Consider the following 11,058-nt stretch of genomic DNA (forward strand, 5'->3'; position numbering starts at 1 on the left):
TTACTGTTAAACTTCCAATACGCAAGTAAGTGTTGGAATTCACTCCTAGATAAGTTAGAATTTTACACTCGCAAACCACAATACCCGTTAAACTGTTCCCAACTGTGAAATGGAATGGGGAAAAGAGTTTTGTTTGAAGCTATATGGTAGGTTACTCCCTCAATGGTAATATGGGAGATATGGAAAGAAAGAAATAGAAGAATTTTTCCAGAACAAGGAAATTCTAGTGGAAATCTTAATTTGGAAAATAGAAGACCAAGTGGTAGAATTGGTTAATTTAGCAGCTAAGGATAAGATAGCAAAGGGCTCAACTTTTAGCTTGTGGGATGCAGGCATGATCAAGAGATTTAAGGGTTAAGTGATTCCTAAAAAATATCAAAGTGGGGGGAATAATAAGTCAAGAGGAGACAAAGAAAATACTATGTGGTCTCCTCCACAACCAAGATGGATTAAAATTAATTTTGATGGGGTAGTAAAAGGTGATCCTGGAGAGGGAGGAATAGGTTGTATTTCCATAAATGAGGGAGGAGATAATTGCCCAAGAGTCAGAGTTTATAGGAGTGACAACCAATAATGTTGCAGAGATAAGAGCAGCTTTATTAGGCTTGAGAATGGGCCTTCGAATTGAAGCAAAAAGGATTCATCTCGAAGGTGATTCCCTAATAGTTATCAATGCTATCTGAAACAACAGATCGCCAAATTGGTTGATGGCCAAATGGTTAACCCCAATTCAAGAAATTATTGTGAAACTAGAATATTTAGAGCTACTCACATATATAGGGAAGTAAATAGTAAAACAAACAGATTAGCAAAAAATGCTACTACTAACAATTAATATCAAGGATCAAATGCAGCTTACATTGGGCTTAGATTGGCAAGTCATGGAGGATTTAAGAAGGTATGGTTGGAAAATGACTCTCTAAATATAATAAATTATTTGAATAAAAAATATCCTCCTAGCTGGACGATTAACCATTTAATACAGGAATGCTTTGAAATGATTAAAACTTTCGAGGATATTAAAATAAATCATGTTATGAGGGAGGGTAATAGGCTAGTTGACCACGTGGCTAATTTAAGGGTGATTAGAAATGATGAAAAGTAGTAGAAAGAAGGGGATTCATTTCCATTCCAGTTATGTGAGTTAGCGAGGAAGGACGCTGAAAATATTTCATCGCTTGACAACTAATGATGACAAATCACATGTGTTATTCTTTTCATAGAAAAGAGAAAAGGCGAGTTTCCAGATTGTTCGTGTGGCTCTGCTTGTTTAGCGTTGGTTTGAAGTGTGGTTTTGGTGTTAGTCAAAAAAATTATAGAAATAGTACCATAATGGGCAGAGACAAAAATAGATTGGAGTCATCCTCATGCGAGCTCTAGGAAAAGAATGAGGAGGCTTGGAAGGAGATTAAGGATGGGGGTATGGAGCCCTATGTTCAGAAACTTCATGGCCAGGACCACCAGCTCACATACCTTTTTGTGTCTTGCAAGGATAATGGGGTTGCGTGTGTACGGGGCAGAATTTAGAATCGATGAACTATTTATTACCAAGATTACTGGGCTCAGCATGGAGGGCAAAAAAATTTTAAGGGAAAGGAAGAATTCGAAAGAATCCCTCTCTATTTTTTAGGACAAACAGAGTGAAAGAAGAAGGGTTAAGAAGAACCTAGATGGCAGCTACAACCGGTTGGACCTTCAGAGTCTTTGGGTAGACATGGTGATGCAGAGGAAGGGTGTGATAAATGAACCTTTGATATTTATAAGGGAAATACAAGGTTCAAACCCCTGGGCCTACTAGCACCCAAATGGCTCAAATAGGTCAAATGCAAACCAACACTCCTCCAAATGATTCCAAAGGTATGGAATTATTTTAATATCCAAAAGGGGTTTCAACTAGTTTTTTTGGTCATAAGAACTTGTTTAAATGCAAAGCCCTCTTTTTAGCCTTCTAGGCCTAGTTGCCCAATTAGCCCTCCAACGAGGAAAATGAATTGATTTCTCTCCACTTTTCCAAATAACTAAAAAAATTAATTAGATATTCAGACACCCATTTGTCTCTATGTTTTCATAACAAAATATTGAATGAGGTTGTTTTGGAAAGTATATGCTATCCTACAACTATGCACTATTTTTAGACCTAAAAAGTGGCAAATTTACCAAGGAAGTATATAATTTTTTAACTCCCTGACTCCCAAACTCTCAAACATCATCCAATATGGTTCAAAAATAAGTAAAATGCAATTATTTTCAAGGTTTGACCTTCTTAGATGCAAAATCTCAAATTTAGCCTTCCCCAAACCCTTAAAAGTAGGTTTTCTCACATACCCCACTTCCAAACACTATAGCATCCAACTAATGATGGATTCACCTTTCATATGAAATTTATTAACACTATAAATGATAAAATATACCCCTCCTTAAGGCAGATTCTCTACAGTTGCTCCTTAGCAAGCATTTTCAATGCATTTTTACTCATTGGCTCATGGTGATCACCATTTTCTTCAACTTATCTACACATATCTTGTTATATTTCTATAATAAATGTTAGAAACATGTCATCCCATGAATTCCAAGCCTGGAGAATTCATGGAATGACTTCATTCATTGAAAACTATCAACTATTAAGAAAATGCAAGCAAAACTGTGAGGACAGTCAGCCCAAACGTGTAAAACTGAAACCAAGAATGAATTTTTAGTGCATAAAAAATGTATCCATGGTTCCTAAAAGTACTCAAAGAATTGGAGATCAACAACATGAACAAAAACCAAAATTACAATGCACCAAACATCAAAAATGGCAGAAAATAAAGTGTTTTACTGAATTTCTTGGTTCCCAGTCCGTACACCAGCATGATCTGTCGTACAAAGAATTACATCAACCATTTATAACTTCTCCCTAACTATATCAACCACTTTAGATTGGTTATATTTCATGGTTAAGGCTTTTAACTCCTATAAATTAATTTCCCCCCAAAACTACCTAGCCGTTGCATTTCAAATATTCAAATTTGTCAAATATGGAAAATGACATAATTTGATCAAAAACTCCTAGCTATTGACATGAAATGTCTTGAAATGTTTTATTAAAATTGTCTAAACCTTCCTATACTCTCTAAGCAATAAATCCCTATTACATCTTTTTGTTGGTCCTAAGGTCCTTACCAGGCCCTTTAGGACAAATTACAAACTTATTATATTTTTCATCATAAAAAGCCATAATGGGCTTCAATACATCATAATTGATTTCTCCTTCACTCCTAAGACCTTCAAAAGTCTTTAATGGCTTCACTGAGTCCTTTGGTCTTCCAAATGCACCTGCACCACATGGTGGAGTTCATCATGAGGTACATTACCCTTGACAGGTGCGTTTCTAGTATTTTTTGTTACCATTTCACTATTCTGAACCATTTTAGACATGACAAGAGAATTTCTATTCTGTTCTATCATCCCTAGAGTTATCTATTAGAAAGCATGCTAAGAACGAGGATAACCCAATTCTGCATGAGGGTTTAATACTCTTAATCATGGAGTATGCAAAGGCCCACGAGGTCAAACCTTCCCCCTCTCTAAAAAACCCTAAGTTTTTAGCCAACCAGGAGGTGCATGATGTGTCGGATACGGAGTTTGATGATGCAAAGGGTGGAAAAGCTATGGATTAGAATGATATCCAGGTTGTCGGACGATTCGGAATACAAACCCTTGGAGGATGAGGGCCCCCTCAAAAAGACCATTCCTGGTACTAGAAACAACAAAAAAAACCCTCTGATATGGGCTACTAAGAAGAAAACCCTTGCTCCGCAGACCCACATTATGGGACCACAAAACCTGAAAAAACAAAAGACTGCTAAGGCGGTGATCCGTGATAAGGAGTATAATGAAATAAATCTCGACATCCCTCTCATTGTGGACCCCAATGAGAACCAAGATAATGAAAAGGATGTTGATTTTCTTTTGGGGAAATCATTGATGTATCAGGAAAAGTGTTTCTGATTGTTCTTTGGGGAAATCAATATTTTGAAATAGGGTATTAAAGATCTTATAGCCATCTTCATTGAGACTACAGTGCTAGATAAGACTAAGGAACTCATGAAGCTCTCCTAGCAAATTGTGAAAGACATCGAGATTATGAAGATTGAGCACGAGGTAAAAATTGATAGGATGGAGAAAGAGATTCAAAAATTGAAAAGAAAACTTAAGGTTTTGGTGGAGGTTAGTAAGGAGGCCATGCGCAATAGCGTCAAGGGCCTTAAGAGATTCAATGAGGAAATTGCCTTGCAGAAGGAGTAGATGGTTAGAGTTGAAACATCCCCAAATAGCAACTTGACTAGGATGAACCAGGAGGTGCAGGCATCCACGGGACCATGTACTAGGACCAAGAGCAAACATTAGGTGACTCGAAGCTCAAGGTTTACTATAGAATAATTTTAGCAGATTAATGACAAAGCTATCTAGAAAAACGTTGAGCTTATGAGAGCTCTTTCTTAGTCATTTATTGTTGTGTCCTATTTAGGTCTAGCTTTTGGTGATTCTCTATTTTGGGGTGTTCCCCTATTTTTGTAGTTGGTTAGCGGCTAGTTAGACTCTATTTTCTATGCTTCATTTTGTACTAGTTTTGGGTTTCGGGTCCCTGTAAAACCCATTTATCTTAATCAAAAGTAATTAATGCCAAGGATAGAAGCTAAATTCAATAGCAAGATCCTCTATTTATACTTCCCATGATTAACAGAGGGAAAGATGTCAAATTCAAATATACCAATTACTAAAGTGATTGTTTAACCTAAAACAAGGAAATTTAATTTGAGGGAGATCAATAAATTAGAGAGAAATCCAAGAGAAGTGAGCAAAAGTACTTTCAATTGTGGGTGGGTGTAAAAAAGAAAAGCAAATTAACTAAGAACAAATAGCTAAGTATTAAATAAGGAAGACTCTCAGAAAATGGAGGACGTGGAGCTATTTTAGCGAGATAGAAGAAAAATATCACTGAAACAATCACCTATGGCCTTCTTGGGAAATGATCAACCTAATAATGATAGAGAATCATGAAAGGACAAAATGGCATTTTTGAGTTGTTCAAAATTATGAAAAATTAAGCCAGACTTGAAGTTTAATTAAATCTAGGAGAGGACAAGAAGTGAAAGAAGTTTCGAGAAAGTGATATTCAGGAAACTTTTCTTAGATTACATTCATATGTTTGATGGAGACCCCATTTCTCTCTACTACCAGGAAAAGGAAAATGGCCTTTTCACGAAGAATTGCATATAAAAGACTAAGCTCCATCTTGAAATATGAGCATTTGTTAGTGGTTTATGTGATTAAATCAGTTCTAGGTGAAAAATTTATAATAGTAGATCATAGGTATCATGTTAACATAGATATATCATCAATGTTTTTGGCATTAGCTTTTGATAGAGGGCTAAGAAAGGAGATAGCTGTGAACCTTAGTAATGCTATTTTCAAATGCCAATTTCTGGGAAGCATAAAATATATACTGAGAAATTGTGTGGATTCCTAGATTCCCCTGCCCAAGGACTTTGACAAAAAGGGAGAGGATGTTGAAAAATTGCCAATTATTCTTCTGGACGATAAAATGGAATATCAAGAGAACAAGGAACGAGCAATAAGGAATCTAAATTTCCTACTAAATTGGATGAATGTGGTGATAAACCTAGAGCCCAATTGGATAGAAAATTTCATTGAGCTTGAAGAACTAGAGCTACAGAACCAAGGAAACGAGATGGAACAAGGAGGCCCTGGGAAAGATGAAGATATGGAGGACGACAATGAAGGTTAGAAATAAGAACATTGCCACTCTATTTTGAATATTTGGTATATTATCCCTTAAGTCTAGTAGGATGATCTAGTTGTATAGAAGGATGTAGGGAATAGTATTAGATAGAAGATAGATAGTATTAGATGGATAATAGAAGGCTACCATTTTAGAAGGTAGTATTATTTGGGGAACAGAAGTTTGTAAATTTTTAAGCTTTATGAACTTTATGAGCCAATAGGCAATTTTGTAATAATATAAGGACGGTCGAAATTAGTAGATGATGTAGTTATATGCTAGATGATAACATCAAAAGGAACGCTTCAACTCAGAGGGGATTAAACAATGATGTAATTTTGAGTTTATATTAATGAAAGGGACTGGTCCTAACCAATAGTTTAACTATAAAAAAAAAACATAAACTAAAAACAAATCAAAATAATTAAACAATATACTTTGATAACTAAAAATAATTAAAAAAATTAAACAATATACTTTAATAACCTTTACTATTTCAAATTTCAGTAATTAAACAATATAACTTAATAACTTAAATTAAATCACATAAAATTAAACTAAATTAAATTAAATCAAATTGAAGGAATTAAATAATGCACTTTAAATGTACAACTTGAGTTGGCCTAGTGGTGGAGAACTTGTGCTCTTGAAAGAGAGGTCACAACTTCAAATCCCACAAGAGGGTAGGGTATGTACATCTTATCGGCTTCAGCCCATTACCAATCCAAAAAAACTATGTACTTTAAATATGAGAAACTTCAAATATGTGGGGTTTATCATAATCTATAGAATTCTAACATGATATTAATAGTTATTTTTTGTAATTTTTTAAATATCTAATAAAAATATTTTAACATGAGAAACTATAAATTGTGAAATATTATCCAAATAAAACTACACAACTTGTAAAAAAAATGCAATTAAATTTGTTTGAAACTTTCATGCAAGATAAATATTCTTTGTTATAAAGAATATTTTAAACTTTCATGCAGGAAAAACACTATAGTCAGAATATAGTGAAAATGACTTACCTTGTTTTTCACTTGTAGTATTTATTTTCACTTTGTACCACTTATATGTTTATTCGCACTATTACATCCGCTGTCGGTAATAATTTGTTTTCAAATAACATAGTCATTTATATTTTTTTTACTTCTATTTATATTTGTTGGAAATGTTAGGACCATTCGAAAAGATATCATATTTAATTAAACTCTTTAGTTGTCGACTTTTAATTTATATGTAAGTTAAAATGTTTTTAAACATGCTCAAGTGCTCAACCCTGTGTTGTCACTATAGGTTACACCTCTCAGCGTAATTGTACCATAGCCATAATCAAACCTTGAACATATTTAAACCCTTACCATAATCAAACCCTAACTGTAATTGAACCCTAACTATAATTAACTATAACCTTAACTCAATGATTTCCCTCTAATTATACCCCAACCTTAAATTAATGTTAATCCTAGCCCTAATTGTGATTGAGAAATAATGCTAATTAATCCATAACTTAAACCATATTTGAACCCTAATCATCACCCCAAGATTTATCCAATAATAGTAACCTTAATCGTAATCTAACATTAACCCTAGCCCTAATTTAAGCCAATATTAACCCTAATCATAGAATCTACACATAATCAAATCCAATCATTGTCCTACAATTAATCCTAATTGTAGCATAACACTAATTTAACCTTGACCTAACATTTACCCTAACCCTAATTGTGCTTGAATCATAATGCTAATTAGACTATAACTTGAACCATATTTAAACCCTAACCATAACCCCAAGATTTAACCTACAATAGTAACCTTAATCGTAAATTAACATAACCCTAACCCTAATTTAACTCCAACCCTTATCCCAAGAATTGTCTTAGAATAGTAACCCTTATTGCAACACAACCTCAACTGTAAAAACTTAATTTTATCCTAATTGAAACCTAACCATTATAATCGAACCCTTAACTAAACTCTAACCCTAAAATTAAACCCTAACTACAAATTGAACTCTAATCTAACCACAATTTTAACCTTAGCCCTTAACTTAACCCTAACTCTAATGTGATTCAATTGTAGCATTAATTCCAACATCAATTGAACTCTAATTCATACTATAATTATACCCTAACCATAATCAAACCCTGATTATAATTAAACCCTTACCATAAGAAAACCCTAACTATAATTAAACCCTAGCTATAATTAACTATAACCCTAACCCTAACTCAAATATTTTCCTCTAATTATACCCCAACCCTAGATTAATGTTAATCCTAATCGTAATTGTGATTGAGCAATAATTCTAATTAAACCATAACTCAAACCATATTCAAACCCTAATCAACACCCCAAGATTTATCCTACAATAGTAACCTTAATCATAATCTAACAGTAATCCTAACCCTAATTTATCATAATCTTAATCCTAATCCTAGAATCTAAATATAATTGAATCCAAGCACTATTCTACAATTCTAATCGTAATTATAGCATAACCCTAATTTAGTCCTGACCTAACATTTATCCTAACCCTAATTGTGATTGAACCTTAATGCTAATTAAACTCTAACTCAAACCATATTTAAACCCTAACCATAACCCCAAGATTTATCCTGCAATAGTAGCCTTAATTGTAACCTAGCATAACCTTAATCTTAATTTAACCCAACCTCAACCCTAAATCTAATCTTACCATAAAACCTAACCATAACCTAACCCTAAACTTAGCTCTAATCTTAGAATATATATAATAATTAATATAATTATAATATAATGGTATTATTATATACTATTATAATTCTATTTAATAATACAATACTATATAATTATATATTAATTTATGTTATATTTTCTATGTTGCGTCGTAACTATTACTAGCTTATATATTAATATTATATATATAATACGTCGAGAGATATCTTTCTCGGAGTGCTTATTTTTAATCAATTTTATATCCTTATATCAAATAAACAGATCGAAAAGAATATCAAAAAAATCAAAAGAAATGAACCTAATGTCTGATTCATTATGGACCTTAACACCAAAGACTTCGAAAATTCGACCTTAGAAACTATTGTTTAAGGTGTGATATGAAGAAGTGGTAGCCTAGTGGGTGGCGTTCAACTTACTGCACAGGTTGGCAACCTTCAGAAACCTTAAACTCAACCTTGAAGTCAGAGTTGTAGAGTTGTCGCGGGTTGGGAGAATAATAATTTAAAGAATAAATTGAGATAAATGAAACTGGCAAGACGGCGAAGTTTGTGAGCTGCATTCCGTGAATTATAAAATACATTTGCACGTCTCGAGAATTCAGTTTCCAATGTCTGAGTTTGCAAATAATAAGAGCTGCAAATGGACGAATCATAAAATCACGTAATTGATGCATTTAACCAAGTTCAACAAGGATATATAATAAAACCACTTTGGCTTTAGATTGCATGTTACACGATTTGGAAGTGGCTCTCACTGCATGTGGACAGGATAAATCCATTTTTACATATTCGTTGCTCCAATTTTTTTTTAAGTAATTCAGAATTAGCCTGAGTAGAAGCATATATTAAACCATAATACGATGTAGTAGCATTCAAGATAAAGCAATTCACAACGTGGAAGCTGCATAGATTGTCGGGATTGTCGCCCTTTTATGAAGCAACATGATGGACTAGTTAATCTGCTGGCTATAAAAGCAAATGATATGACATTCATTTTCATCGAATAGCAACTCATAACTATACTTGTGTCCCAATGGCTTCAAAGCTGTTCATCGCTGCACTTTTCATGGTTGCGCTGCTGAGTGCAAGCGACGTGTTTGCAAAGGAACAAAAGAAACCGAAGAAACCGAAGGAGGTGAAGTGCCATGGCAAGCTCTACAAGTATACCTGCACTGGGAAGTCTGCCTGTCCGGACCAGTGTGCGCAAACCTGCATGATGGACTGCAACATATGCAAGCCTGTTTGCAGTAAGTATCGATTATTTGATTTGTTTGTCGGGAGGTTTTATGATTGAAATTTTAAAAAAACTAATAGCCAAGTTCGGATATTGGATATAACTATTACTGTGCAGACTGCAATAAACCCGGAGGCGTGTGCGAGGATCCTCGATTCATAGGAGGAGATGGCATTATGTTCTATTTCCACGGTAAGAAAGACCAGAACTTCTGTTTGGTGTCAGACTCAGATCTCCACATCAATGCTCACTTCATCGGCAAAAGAGGCGAAGGAATGGGGAGAGACTTCACGTGGGTGCAGTCCATTGGAGTGCTCTTCAACGGCAACCACCAGCTGTTCCTAGGAGCCAACAAGGTGTCCTCCTGGGATGATTCAATTGACCAACTGGCCATTGCCTTGGACGGCAAAACGATCCAACTTCCTAACCAGGAGGGTGCCACTCTTCCCTCTCTTCCTCCAATCTAAGAATCGTTCGATCTGACAAAACTAATGCGGTGACGGTTGAAGTGGAGAACAAGTTTATGATTACAGCCCGCGTTGTGCCCATCACTCCCGAGGAATCTCGAATCCACAACTACGGGATCACCTCCGAGTCTGGCGACTGCTTTGCGCATCTGGAGGTGAGCTTCAAGTTCTACTCTCTCAGCCCCCATGTGACCGGTGTGCTTGGACAGACATACGCAGCAGAATACAGGAGCCCCATTAACTTGGGAGTGGCCATGCCCGTGGTGGGAGGTGAGGCTAACTATGTGACGAGCAACCTGTTTGACAGTGATTGCAAAGTTGCCCGATTCGGCTCACCCAATAACAACAACGACATCAACGATTTCTCCATCGTCAACCTCAACTGTGCAGGGAGACCCGGAGGGCGTGGGATGGCTTGCCGGAGATAGATCTAGTGCACTAACAATCAATAATACTTTAGAAAAGGCCCCATGACGAGCCCCAATATTTATGTCCTGTGGAATTATTTTCATTTATGTATTATGGCCATTGACCACTCTGGCTGCTAAATAAAATTCTCAATGAGATCTTCAGTTTTAATTAATTGGTTATCTCTCCATCAGCACTTTCACATCGTACGTTCATTGATAATAATTCTTTTTAATTTTATTGGGAAGGTGGATCCCAATTCTTCTTCAAATAAAGGAAAATGAGTCAAAACTGCCAACCTTTAATATTTTTTCTTCTCGATAGTCAATATAGTAAAAAAAGAAATTAAAAAAAGAATTTTTTTATATGAATTTGATTTTATCTATAAACTAATTTATGGCCATAATATAAGCATGCTTATAGAAAAACAAGAATTCATATAGG

The 11,058-nt window shown here is 35.0% G+C and overlaps 1 non-coding gene across 1 annotated transcript; it reads left to right on the forward strand.

Annotated features, from left to right (window-relative positions):
* The first annotated feature begins 9,518 nt into the window (after positions 1–9,518).
* On the forward strand, positions 9,519–10,789 carry LOC131061387 (uncharacterized). Its single transcript, XR_009359478.1, has 2 exons — positions 9,519–9,752; positions 9,857–10,789. It is a non-coding gene; the product is annotated as an uncharacterized LOC131061387 (transcript).
* The last annotated feature ends 269 nt before the right edge of the window (positions 10,790–11,058 follow it).

Source organism: Cryptomeria japonica, chromosome 11 (assembly GCF_030272615.1).
Source record: "Cryptomeria japonica chromosome 11, Sugi_1.0, whole genome shotgun sequence".
Taxonomy (NCBI): Eukaryota; Viridiplantae; Streptophyta; class Pinopsida; order Cupressales; family Cupressaceae; genus Cryptomeria; species Cryptomeria japonica.